General features: G+C 29.2%; 1 protein-coding gene across 6 annotated transcripts in view; it reads left to right on the forward strand.

Moving 5' to 3' along the window:
- The window catches only part of LOC136978490 (very long chain fatty acid elongase 6-like), a 96,208-nt gene that overhangs the window by 47,650 nt on the left and 34,995 nt on the right, over nt 1-13,563 (forward strand). Inside the window, exon 1 of one of the 6 annotated variants that reach the window (XM_067274202.1) lies at nt 1,080-1,172. The exons of the other annotated variants lie outside the window; for them this stretch is intronic. The gene's annotated coding sequence lies outside the window, so the exon portion shown is untranslated. Of the gene's footprint in view, nt 1-1,079; nt 1,173-13,563 lie in introns of those variants that run through there. 6 annotated transcript variants of the gene reach the window in all.

Below are 13,563 nucleotides of genomic sequence, written 5' to 3' on the forward strand. Positions count from 1 at the left end.
ACAAAGGAAAAATTTATGATTTAAAACTTTAAAATAGCATATCTATATAATATTAATAATGAATATTTAATGATATATTTTTTAAATATTAAAATTTTTCCATATTTAATATATATTTAAAGTAATAGTAGACTTGGGACCTCTAGTCACTAAAAATTATGTAGGTTATATGAGTTGTATAATTAATTATACGATTTTTAGTCTCCATATTCCTAGTTGTAGTAATTATATAATTAAATGCAAAATTTAATTCTTTTACCAAATTATATAAAACTAAAAAAATTTATAAACATTTTAAAAAATATTCAATTTTATTATATTTTACAGAGAATTTTTATAGATAAAATATTAACTTTTAGGGTTCGAAATTTTTCATTGTAAAAATATGCTGTTTTATGACATCATTTGGTAATTATTCTTTCAAGGAAAGAATTAACAGGAAACGCATTAAATAAGCATTTTAAAAAGACTTTGAATATATTCTTATTCAAAGCAAAATAAAGGATATAACGAAAATCATTTGTAATTACAATATACAGTATGAATTGATTAGTAAAATTTAAAGTACTTTTACTATAAAATTTTTGTGTTTTGATTTCTGCTGATACTAGTATCAGCAGAAATCAAAACACAAAAATTCACAACAAATACAACTAAGATGGAAAAAATCAGAAAAGAATTGATTTTAGTACTTCTTTTGTTATTCCATTTACTTTATACGACCAAACTGTACAAATTATTGCTTTTCTGTTTCATCGATTATTGTTCTGTCAATTTCCATCATTTATGTAATTGTTTCATTTTTAATGTGCTCCATCCTTGACATCGTTCAGCTCTTTCTTCAGAAATTCTTTTTCACTTTTAGACTTCATAGAAATTCGTGATAGCAATTAATGAAAGTTTGAATAGAATTATGACAGAATAATTTGAATATACATATTATTACAATATAAGATGTAAAGTTTTATAATTTGAACATTCTTAATTCCATGAAAAATATAATTTCATTACGTCATTTTGTAAATTTTCATTCGAGGGAAGGAAAACAAAAATCTAGCAGGAAACTTATTTTAAAATGTCGACAATAAATATATATAATAAACAATTTTAATATATTCTCATTCAAAGAAAAATGAAGGATATAATAAGTAATTACAGTAAGTAAAATAAAAGTAAGTAAAAGTTTTGTGATTAATTAATAAAATTTAAAGAATTTAAAAACAGAGTTTTACTATAAAATAAAATATAGATAATTGTGTGAAAAACAAGGAAAAATTGAACTAACGCTCATAAATATGTCAAAATAATTAAGTAATAACTTTAAAATTATTTGTGAACTATGAATAATAAGGTTCTAAAATCGAAATATAACAAATGTATTTTAAATGTTGATATTTTTCAAAACTTTTTAAAATGAAGTTTACAGGAAAAGCAACAAAAATGAAATCTGAAAGATAATTTATATACAGTATTTAACAATATTCTGTAGTAGCATTGTATAAAAATATAAATAGTTATTGCTTAATAGGTAATACAATAAATGTACAGAACTTATTAAGTTTTATTTTTATACGAGTAATAACTCTTTATCACGATAATTTTTATTTCTTGCATCAGCGACCTTCCCATGCTAGCTACATAAGTTTTATTTTACAACTCCATTTTAAATTGTTATAAAAAAGATAAAATAGAAGACGGTGTAAACATAAGAGTATATGTTATTAATTTATTAAAATATATCACTGAAGAGAAAATATATAATTTTACAATATACTAATCAGATTGATTTTTATAACGAAAGTTCTCTTAATGCGTTTGAATGTAGGTGAAAATTAAAAATAGAAAGTATATTACGTAATGAAGCATTAAAACTATACTAGCTAATGAATGAAGCGCACAATGACCTTAGATGAATGATCTTGATGATAAATAGCACCAAATACACATTTTACTTTTTTTCTTTTTTTGTTTTACTTTTTACAAAACTCATTTGTAATAGCAAGAAATGTAGGACAATTCTGCTAAGTTCGATCTAAATATAATTTATATAAAATATTTAGAGGAAAATTTAAAAATATTGGAAGGTTTACATTTCTTGGTTTTTGTATGACAATTAAAAATACTGAAATAAATAACTGCGAATATTCTGTTTTAAATTAACAGTAACAAAATTACGTTCAGTGAATTCACTCTAATCATTATTCATATGATTGCTTTTATTGTACTGTACATGTGTTAATTTATGTTGCTCTTAATAGCATAATTTTTTTTCATTTACTGTTCATCCATATTTTAAATAATTTTTAATGTAAATTTAACTCACAATTCAAGTTTTGATTAATAAAGTTCGATTATAATTTACGTATTCTAATTAAGTGTTTTCTCGTAACATTTTCGCAATTAATTAAATCATGCTCTACAAATTTCTCATTGATATTTAGTGAATTGGATGAGAATTTCATAAATATGATTTGAGTAATCTTGATTACAGCAAATTGCGATAGATAAAGTTATGTTAGAGCTGAACAATACATGTATACACTAAAACAATAAATTTTATTTTAATAGATAAAATATTAGCTAAAAGTTGAGAATGAAACTGATTAAAACATTTTCGATTTTTTTCGATAATTGCTTTATAAATTACGTTATTTTAATTAAAATATATTTATCTTTATTATACAGATGTTAACGATAGAGTGGACAGCAGGCTATCCTTGTGATAGGTAATAGTTGTGCAAGTAAAATGATTCTACTAGTAGTATATTAATATTCCAATAAGCTCTTCCTGCTGGTAGGATGGGCGGTAGGATGACCGGAGCGAGAGACGGAAAGTCAAGGTCACTATTAGAAAAATGCGAAATATTGGCAATTATATTATAAACTAGCAGGTAGGCCCGGCTTCGCTCGGGCAAAAGTAACGATAGCGAAGATTAAGATTATTACGTTATAGTCACAAAAGAAAAAGAATAATTTCATAAACGAACTAAGTATTTCTAAAGAAATGTCGAATTTGAAAATCGAATGTTCTAATACTGTTCGATTTTCACGACGTGTTCTGATTATATCGTTCGATTTTCATCGAATGTTCTAAAGAAGAAAGGTCGAGAAAAACCAAACTAATCTGTTTAAATTTGAAAATCGAATATGTTCTAACGTATTACTCTTTTTTTTTCCAGCGCCCGTAAATCTTGCATGTCGCTTTCTCTTGTTTTTCATTGTTACTTAACACTTCCATTGTTAACACTTCCATTGTTACTTAACACTTTGGTACTTAAATTTGGTACCCTAACTGTGTACCAAATTTCAACTTTTAACTCCTAACCGTTTTGGCGAAAATTAAGATTGTTACGTTATAGTCAACCTTACCCGTTTTCACAGAATGCAAGAATTGGGTCCCTCTCTTTCCAAACTAATTACAGAATTTTTAGATGGGTCTAAAAATATGTTCGATTTCCCGCAAAAACGAAAAAAACTGTATCTGCGTCTTGCAAGTCGCTTTCTCTTAACAATTCCATTGTTACGTAATACTTCCATTGTTGATGGAAGTGTTAAGCCTTATTCCTGTCCTCTCCTCTGTGGGGAGGAATTTCGAAAAATCCCTTCTTAGTGTGCGTTCTCGTGACGTACCCTAACTGTGTACCAAATTTCAACTTTCAACTCCTAACCGTTTGGGCTCTGCGCTGATTTTTATTATTATCAACTCGTCTCGATTATATATATAGATATATAATAACACAAAGGTACCCTGTGAAAAAGTACAGTATTATAAAAAAAAACCTCTCTAGTATTCATCTGTCGACATGACTGACTGTATTTTTCTCCCATATGAGTACCAGTATACATACGTATAATGAATGGTCCCAGTATAAAAGAATAAACTTTTGTTGTGTATTTCGCTGTTGCTTCGAAGCTTGAACTACAAATGAGATATAATTCATCCTGCTGGTATGTTTCATTAGTATACAATAAAACAATTAAAGTTTGTAGACTGGTGGACTTATCTTCTTACCGGGCGGATGATATATCCTATCGGCTGTCCATTCTATTGTTAAAACTTCAATTCGTTTATTAGTATTATATAAAGAAATCATTATAAATACTGTAATTCCTATTGCAGATTGCTTTAATTATAGAAGAGGAATGATAAAACTTTTCATTTATATAATTATATAAAATGTAATTAATATAGGTTATATGTTTTTGATAAAATTTTAAATAATAATAATTTTTCATTCGAATAAATTTTTATTCATAAGTAAATTTTCTCGCAAATACTTTTTATTCAAAAATATTAATGGAATTTAAAGACATTATATATATAATGTCTTTATCCAAAATGTTGTAGTTATATCCAGAATGACAAATATATATATATATATATATATATATATATATATATATTTGTCATTTTGGATTTAACTACAACAATAGGAAAGATTTTTTATATGAATATTAATAATTTCTTTGCATAAAAAATAAATAAATACTAGGATTATATTAATAATAAAATAACAATAAAACATTGATTTTATTTAATAGAATAATAATTGACACCTTGACAAAAAAGTTACACACTAAGAAGAAGGCATTAAAATCGAATCAAACTTTATTAGTACAACATAATGACAACAGGAAAAAGTGATTACAATATCATAGAAAAGAGACAACAGCAAAGGTACAATTTTAAAATGCTGGCGACGTTGTTACTAGACTTTCTCGGCATTCTTTATTTGTTTTCATTTCTAATAATTGCTACTATTACCTTTAAGTCTAAATGAAATACATTTATTGATTTATAACTTTCATATCATTCATTCATTTTTTTTAATTTCAAACAAACACAGATTTGCATAAAATTACTAATACGAATGATTACTCGTAAAATGAATATTATTTAATTATTTTTAAAATATTACTCTCCCCGCCTCTTCAACATCTTTCGATCAAATTTCGATGAAAAATGTGATTGATTAATAACACAAAACACAGTATATATATGTACTGTACACTGCCCAGGATGATCATTTTCTATGTCTGCAAGCACGACGCTACAGGTCAATCACTGTTCATCACCTTGCTTCGGACTTGCAACGTCGACAGGAATGGCGATATCTCGACAAACTGTTTACAGACGGCTACCTGTAAGCAAGATAACCGACAGTTTTCGTCCCTCTGATTCCCTCGCACAGACAGGCCCGGTTAAACTGGGCTAGAGATCACCTTAACTGGTTTCTAAAACAATGGGATGCTTTGCTCCTCAAGGATGAGCCACAGTTTGGTCTGAAGACTGATTCTCGACGGTTATTGGTCTGGAGAACGCCTGAAACTCGCTTTACGCTAATAACATCTGCGAACTGCACGCATACAGAAGCGGTGGTTTAGTGGTTTGGGTAGGAATTGCTGTCAGCGGTCGCACTGATCCCTGTCTTCCCTCGTGTGACTACAGTGCGATATAGAGATGACATCCTTGCACAATATATTCGCTCATTTCTCACCCTCGTGCCATTTTTATTGACGATAATGATCGAGTTCACAGGCCTCGCATTGTCCGCCAGTACTTAATCTCGGAAACACTGCTTCGTACGGAATGGCCAGCGAGATCACTCGACTTGAATCCTATCGAGAATGTATGGGACATGCTTGGGAGACGTTTAACTTCTCTCCATGACCTTCCCTGGACCCTTTACGAGCTAATAACATGTCTGCTCCATATATGGGCACAGATACCTCAAATCGTCATAGATGATCTATTTTTATCATAAATTGACCTTGTAGGGAATGTGTTTCCAGCATAAAGTGATCATATTCGTATGGACAACCGCCATCAATGAACTTGTTTCCGTCCAAAATCCTGTTTTTGTTTACTTTGAGCATTTAATTATTTATTGATCATTTTCTTTGCAATTCCCCACGGTACAGTCTCTTGTTACACCGTGAAAGTTTCACTTGGAATACATATCTTTCTTTTTACCCGCTTTCTTCACTTTTTTGCTTAACTTTTAAACACGAGTATATGTAAATAATATTCTTGGGCACGGCTTGTAACTATATGTAAATATAGTTACGTATAGTTAATGTAAAACATCGTGGTTATATTACATTAACTATATGCCATTCATGACATTAATGTTAATGTCATAACAACAATTGTTATATTAAAAGAAAAATATTTATTTCAAATTCACGTTTCTAGTACTGGAATTCCCGAGAATCCTGGCAAATTTTTGAAGGTCGCTTCCCGGGGAATTAAACTCGAGTTCAAGAATTTTTAAGCTGTTGAAACCTCACAAAATATTTTATAAGAGTGTTTCCAACTACTTGATGAACAAAAACTTTTACGTAAACTTCCTACGTACGCAGAGAAGATCCTAAAGAACTTTTCGGATGATTTGACTGTGATGTTTTTTTCCCACAAAATATTGCTAACACATTATATAAAACCTTAATGATCGTTAAATATTTGGTTATTATTTTTAATGTGTTGATAGAAGAGCTTACCGATTTTGCTCTTTAAGTCGTTTTTATTTATTTATTTATTTTAGCATGTTCTTATAATCAACTTTAAATTGTATTAAATATTGATAATTGTTGAATGTATGTCTTTTTCTAATGAAAAACAGTAAAAAATAGCAAATTGAATAAATTAAATAAAATTTCGTGAATTGAGAGTTTTGGACTAGTTTTTGAATACATTTTGGAAGTAAGAAAAAAATCTAACGAAAAATTATTTAAATTTATTTGTTGAAATCTCTCATTTTAACAAATAAATTATTGGTTATGTAAAACTAAAATAACAATATAATAATTTTATTTTTCTGGCTGTTAAATAACAGTGGGAAAGCATGACGATCGGTTAAAACAAGACCCCTAAGATTTTTACATTTTTTGATCCGTGGGGCCTTGAAACATCGAGAAATGCTTAAAAAATTGGGATTTTTCAGTATGCATGAATGTTTGTGTGGGGCATAATTTTTTTACCCACTTTGAAACTTAATAACTCCTGTGTGGTTTTTTTTGGGGGGGTCGAAAATTTCTGAAATTTTACAGACAGGCTGTGTATTGAGAAAATGTTTCTCGAAATGTTTAGGAAAATCGGAACATTGGTTCAGGAGATATGGCCCCACACCCTTCATATCTTATTATTAGGGGTTAAAACAAATAAAGAATGCCAGGAAATTCCAGCAACACGTTGCCAGCTTTTCATATCGAGATTTTAATTACGTCGACTATTATACGTGGTACGATCCAAAAGTTCGGGGAATGCAGTAATCTATGACAACAAAAGCATGTATTTGAAGTTACAGCGTATGAAATGGATTCTACCAAACCACCTCTACGAGTTCAGGTTAATTTCACCCATGTCATGTGATTAAACCGCGAGCGCTGCTGTTTTTTTTTTTTCGGAGATAGTTACCTTTGTCCTGCGATGTAATCAAAGTGGAGTTTCAAGAACAACCTCCAACATTTCGACTTTACCGTGACCTTTCATCGTAGAATCACCGTACACCTTTCTTAGCAATTTTAAAATCTCTGTAGGTGTTTTACCTAAACGCTGACAAAATTTAATGTTGGAGGTTGTTCTTGAAACTCCACTTTGATTACGTCGCAGGACAAAGGTAACTATCTCCGGAAAAAAACAGCAGCGCTCGCGGTTTAATCACATGACTTGGGTGAAATTAACCTGAACACGTATAGGTGGTTTGGTAGAATCCATTTCATACGCTGTAACTTCAAATACATGCTTTTGTTGTCATAGATTACTGCATTCCCCGAACTTTTGAATCGTACCACGTATATGACTCTCTATAAATTATGTATTATCTGAGAATCATGTAACGTGCAGTATTTAAGGAAAATATCAGCCAAACTATTTTAGTAGTTGATTATCACAGTTACTATGAGCTGTAACGATGATTAGTATTTTCAAGGGTGAATTTGGAATGTTGCGTAGCGCTCCTGGTGTTTTCCCGAATATAGCTATGTACTGTACTTTACTGTAATTATAAAATTTTATAATGCGTATGATTTCCTTTCTGCATCTCCTCTAAAGATTTCTGGATCCGTTATTGGATATTTCGGCTAATTATCATTATTAATTTTTTATTTGTTTGTTTTTGATCATAGTTTTAATCCAGTAAATCTTCGATTTAACGAATTGAACGAATGGATCTCCGAAATCTCTGGGAAATTCTATGCTGGAGCTATTTCTGGCAGTTTTGGTATTGGTAACAGCAAAATCATTTCTGAAAATTACTTTTTTTTTAAATCTATTTTCTGTTTAATCTTTAGTTTTAACACTAAGTAATGTTATAAATTGTAATATGGAAAAGTTTAATTTTTAAATTACTACTTTAATAAGTGATTTTATAATTTTAATTTTAGTTCTCTAAGAGTGTAACTAGCTTTATAAAAATGCAACTCGTTCAATTTTAGGATACTTTACTTTCATTTACATTTTTAGAAACACGTTAGTCCGAAAGTCGAAGTTCAGAGATTGCCTGTACTATATTTTGAAACACATCATCAACTATATTTACGTAAAAAGTTTTACAAATTTCGCTAAATATTTTATATCCAGGTAATAGAAAATTACAATAAATAAAAATACATTATCCGTAACAAGAATGAATAAATAAAATGGTTTTAAAATCCGTTTCATTACAGAAAATTAACGAATAATGTAGTTTAGGAAATACAGAATTTTATTAGTTAAATTTGAAAACCCTTTGAATTGAAGGCTTTTAATTCGAGGATTTTACATTGCTATTACTACTATATTATTAATTATTGCTTTTCATTGACGTTTTTACAGAAATTAAAACTCAAATGAACTTTTTTTAGTATTGCTTATTTTAGTAACGGAAATATGAATTATAAAATCGTAAAGAGTCTTTTTGAGATGTTAATAAAGTTAAAAATAAAATAGCCAGGAAATTTTTTGTACATTTGAGTGAGAACCCTGTACGTTATCTAAAGACTGTTCTGAAAACTTGACAATATCAGGTTTTAACCAAGCATGAACTGGCGTTTAGTATAACGATTGCACCGCTTAAAGCCTATTATAATAGATTAGCTGGTAAAATATGTCCTTAAAAGTTCTATTCGCCAATGAAATAAACTATAGGAGCAGTTCGATCTTCGACAGTGACTGAAAGTAGTATATCGTACTATATTTTTAAAGTAAATCCGTCCCAGATAATAAACAGAGGTACAATATCTTTTTACAAGGGAGTATATAATCAGTTGTACGGCAGTGCAGAGAGCAACAAAAATGTTTTGAGACTTTCGTGACTTTTTAAAACCTTCAATTATTGTTTCCACATTTTCAGATCCGATCTGTTGGAAGACGATATAACGACATTCTTTTTATTGGACTGCAATTTGAAAAAATTGTAGACCTGTAAATTCCCACTGTCGTCTGTCCGTTTGTCTGTCTATCCTTCCTTACTCTCGAGGACGGAGTTAGATAGATGAAAGACAAGACCGTGGAAACCTTATGGACAGGAAGTCCCGATTAACTATATATGAACTTATGATGCAAACCGGAATTCATGTTATTTCAATTCAAAAATTTTTCCCTGAAAGCGGTTAATAGATGATCGGCACGACTCTATTATTATAGAAAAGGTATGATGTACAGGGGGCAAGACACTACTAATTTGAGGTGGAAAGCATATATTTTAAGTTAAATAAATTAAAAATATGATTAAATATTGCAGCTCGGATTGTGACGATGTCATAATAAATAATTGCTCGTTTGATTATATATTGAGGTACAACGCAGTAATGATCGCTTATTTTATTATTATTATTATTATTATTTACTGAGATTTTCCAAAATACATATCAAATCAACAGGAAGGACAAAAGGAAACAAGATAAACTCAATTAACAGCAATAATTTGGTGAGAATAATGGACAGTTTATTTGTGACAAATAATCAAAAATGATTAACATATTTAATAATGTTAACCGATTTCTTTCTGAATTTTTTCGCATTTTGTTCTGAAATCGAAATTCTTATTTGAATCAATGAAATTTTTTATCTTAGAGAAGATGTGTAGAAAACTATTTATTAAAAATGATATACTAGATCATTAATGTTATTGTACGTTGCATATTATTTTAAAATATTTGTATATGTAGATGGTCTTACTAACCATTTATAAATTGAAATATTTTCATTTATCCCTTATACGTATTTCATTTTATATTATAATATAAAATAAAATATTATTGTAAGGTATTAACTTTACAATAGATCTGCGTAAGAGCATAAAATATGTAATCTGTTATATAAATTCAGACAAGTCTTATGTACAGTTTTAAAATTTAATTTAAAAGTTTATAAATGTATGTTAAATAGAAAAATATTTAGGGTTTGTACAGTATGATCGTTGTCTTGCATACTAATTAATAAATTAAGTATCGTGAAGACAAATAAAAAGTTAAAGTTTATGTAGGCCTATTATTATTTTTATATATTGGGAACAAAGAAAAACCAGTTTAAGGTATATTCGAATTAATTCTTCAACTGACGTTTTTAATGTTGTAACTGCTATGAATACCTTGAACGCTTTATTACACCCTTGACTTCCTATAAATAAAAAATGTCGACATAACTGACCTTACGTAGAGTGTCGATAAATAAATTTAATAAATTCAAGGTATTAAATTTAACTTTATACCTTTTCTCAAGATATTTGAAATATATTTCTCTTAAAATTTTACATCAAACTTCTTTTTGTTTCGAATTTTAAGTTCATACTTTTACTGTCTATTTTAAAATAACAAATTCTTGTATATTATCGTTAAACTTTGCATGATTATTTTTTAAAATGATTTTCAAATATTTTTAAATTAACTTAGTAAATATTTAAATTGGAAGTTCGAATATACTTCAGTTCTTCATAACTTTGCTTAGTTAATTCAAGATTTGGATTGAAATTTATATTCCATCACTATGTTCATTAATCTGATGTTTATCAGATTAATGAACAGTGATGGAACGTTGTGATTCAGTTTATCAGTAATAAGTAAATTTAAGACTGATGACAGGATCCAATCGGAGATAAAAGTCATGCATGAAATTTAATCAAATCCAATTCATCATATTTCATGTACCGGGATTCATTTCCATGAAGCCTTTGTTGTTTGTCAATAATAAGCTGTGTCCGTCTCTGCTAATTAGTTAAACTTTCAATATAAATACCATAAAATTTGATAAAAGAGGAAATAAAAATTTTGTTATTCGTATATTAATTGAGTAGTTAATATTTCAAATAAACAAATAACACTTAGTAGTGGTGCACCCGGAGGGGGACCAAGAGGACCAAGCACCTCCAAAGTAAGAATAAAAAAAAAACCTAATAACTTTTCCTGAAATATTCTCCTAATTAAGATTCATTTTTTATTTTATTGTGTGGCGTCTTCTATTTCTACATTACTTATGAATTTGCGGTCATATAAGGGAAAATTTTATTGAATACGCATTAAAAACGACTTTTATCTGTTCAACTCGGCTTCCTCCAAAATTAAATCCTAAGTGCACCATTGTCACTTAGAATACAAATCTTAAACTAAATCAGATATCCATCCAATGAATGGAACGAATTAACTTTTTATATAATTTCTAATTTAGAGATATAAATTATTTAATTATACATAATAAATGTAGTAATTGGGCTGCAATTTGAATAAACTGTAGACCTATAAATTGTGTCTGTTATCTGTCCATCCTTAATTAATCTCGAGAATAGAGTTAGATGGACGAAATTCAAATCAGATACGGAAAGCTTAGTGGCAGAAGGCCCCGATTAACTATATACAAGCTTCCGGTTTGCAACGGAAGTCATGTTATTCCAATTCAAAAACTTTCTCCCCGAAAGGAGTTAGATAGATGATAGGGCGCGACTTCATTGCTAGTAGGAAAAGTATGATGTACAGGGACAAGACACTACTAATTTGAGATAGAGAGAATATATTTTAAATTAAATGAATTAAAAATATGATTAAAAATTTCAGTACGGCAATGTGACGATGTCGCATTAAATAATTACTGCGGTTTCGCGCAAATAGTTTCTATTTGCGCGAATGGAAAATACACTGATGACGTCACAGGGCAGTTTTGACGTCACCTCACGACCGCCACCACTTTGAGTCGACTTCGTATCAACGAACATTTTATCAGTCAAATCGCTTTAGGCATGGCCGTCAAAAGGGGAAAACCGGGGTTTTTTCCCGAACTAGAAAGAACTTAAGAATTTATAGTAGTTTCTACTCATGTAGCCTAAATTAATGTTATTTTTAGTAACAAAAAATAAAATCTTTAAGACTGCTATTTATTAATAAAAACATTCTACGTATTTCATTTGATCAAAATAAAGAGCAAAAGGGACCCATTTCACCCCGAATCCATGTAAAGTTTTCGATAGTCCTGGCTTTGGGTTGATAATTTTCGTATGTTAATACAACTGTTAGCAATATCTGATAAACAGTAAATGCTTTCTAAATGTTGGAATGCATTTTCGACAGTCACGGCGATGCGTTAAAAGACTTCCGGGAAAAATTTACTAACCGAAACAGTGTCAATGGGAATCACTGGACGAATTTTCCGCTGAGGTTATCCGCAACGGTTTAATCGCTTCTCCTTCCCTCTTTCCGTGAAGTAAGGTGGAAACTGGTCATTTAACTTATTCATATCATACTTTCTAAATTTTGAACATTTTTAAATTTTCTTTTCTTTTTCTTTTTTTGTTAATACAATTATATTATTTTTATTGCCTTCTAATTTCTTTTGCATCCAACATTTAGAAAAATGTTCTTTAACTTCATTATTCGTTCTTTATATTAAATTCGAAAATATTAATTGAAAATTGATGCTGTTCTTAAGGATAATTAAGGTACAAGTATCGGAATTATGTAAAGCGAAGAAAGCATTACATATTTTCTATTGGTGTTTGCTCAATGCCACAAATTAACTACCACAGTATAAAAATACAGTCAAACCTGTTTTTGTGCGGTCTTTTTCTGTGCGATTTTTATTTGTGCGACTTGTTTTGTGCAATTTTTTTGTGCGGTATATGAAAATTTCAATCAAATTGGAACATAATTGACTGCTGTAAAATTTTTAAAAACTCTATTGGTTGTTTTCTATGACATCAGCAGGTTTTTTCATTTTTTATTCAGTAAAATTTTTTTCTCATACGTTTATTTCGGTCCCCTCTTATTTTAATAGCATAAAAACCATAAATATTATGTTATATTTGAACAGATGCGGTAAGTTAGCTCCCCTCCAGCTTTAGACTGCAGGTGTAAAATTTCACGCCTTGTTAAATGAAATAACACTTCCTGCAGCTATATTTATCAAATAAAATCATTATTTAACGATTATTTTTAACTTTTTAATGTTAGATTCGTATTTAAGTGGAAATAATTAATTAATATAAAAATTAAAATTCTTAGAGGATTTTTTCCCCATTAGGTGTTGCAGAAAAAGGCCCAAGGAGTTAAAAAAGCAATTCCTAGTTATTTCGTACGGTTTCGAGTTATTTTCTACGT

The sequence above is a fragment of the Centruroides vittatus genome, unplaced genomic scaffold, assembly GCF_030686945.1.
Source record: "Centruroides vittatus isolate TY-2023 unplaced genomic scaffold, ASM3068694v2 contig_543, whole genome shotgun sequence".
Classification (NCBI taxonomy): Eukaryota; Metazoa; Arthropoda; class Arachnida; order Scorpiones; family Buthidae; genus Centruroides; species Centruroides vittatus.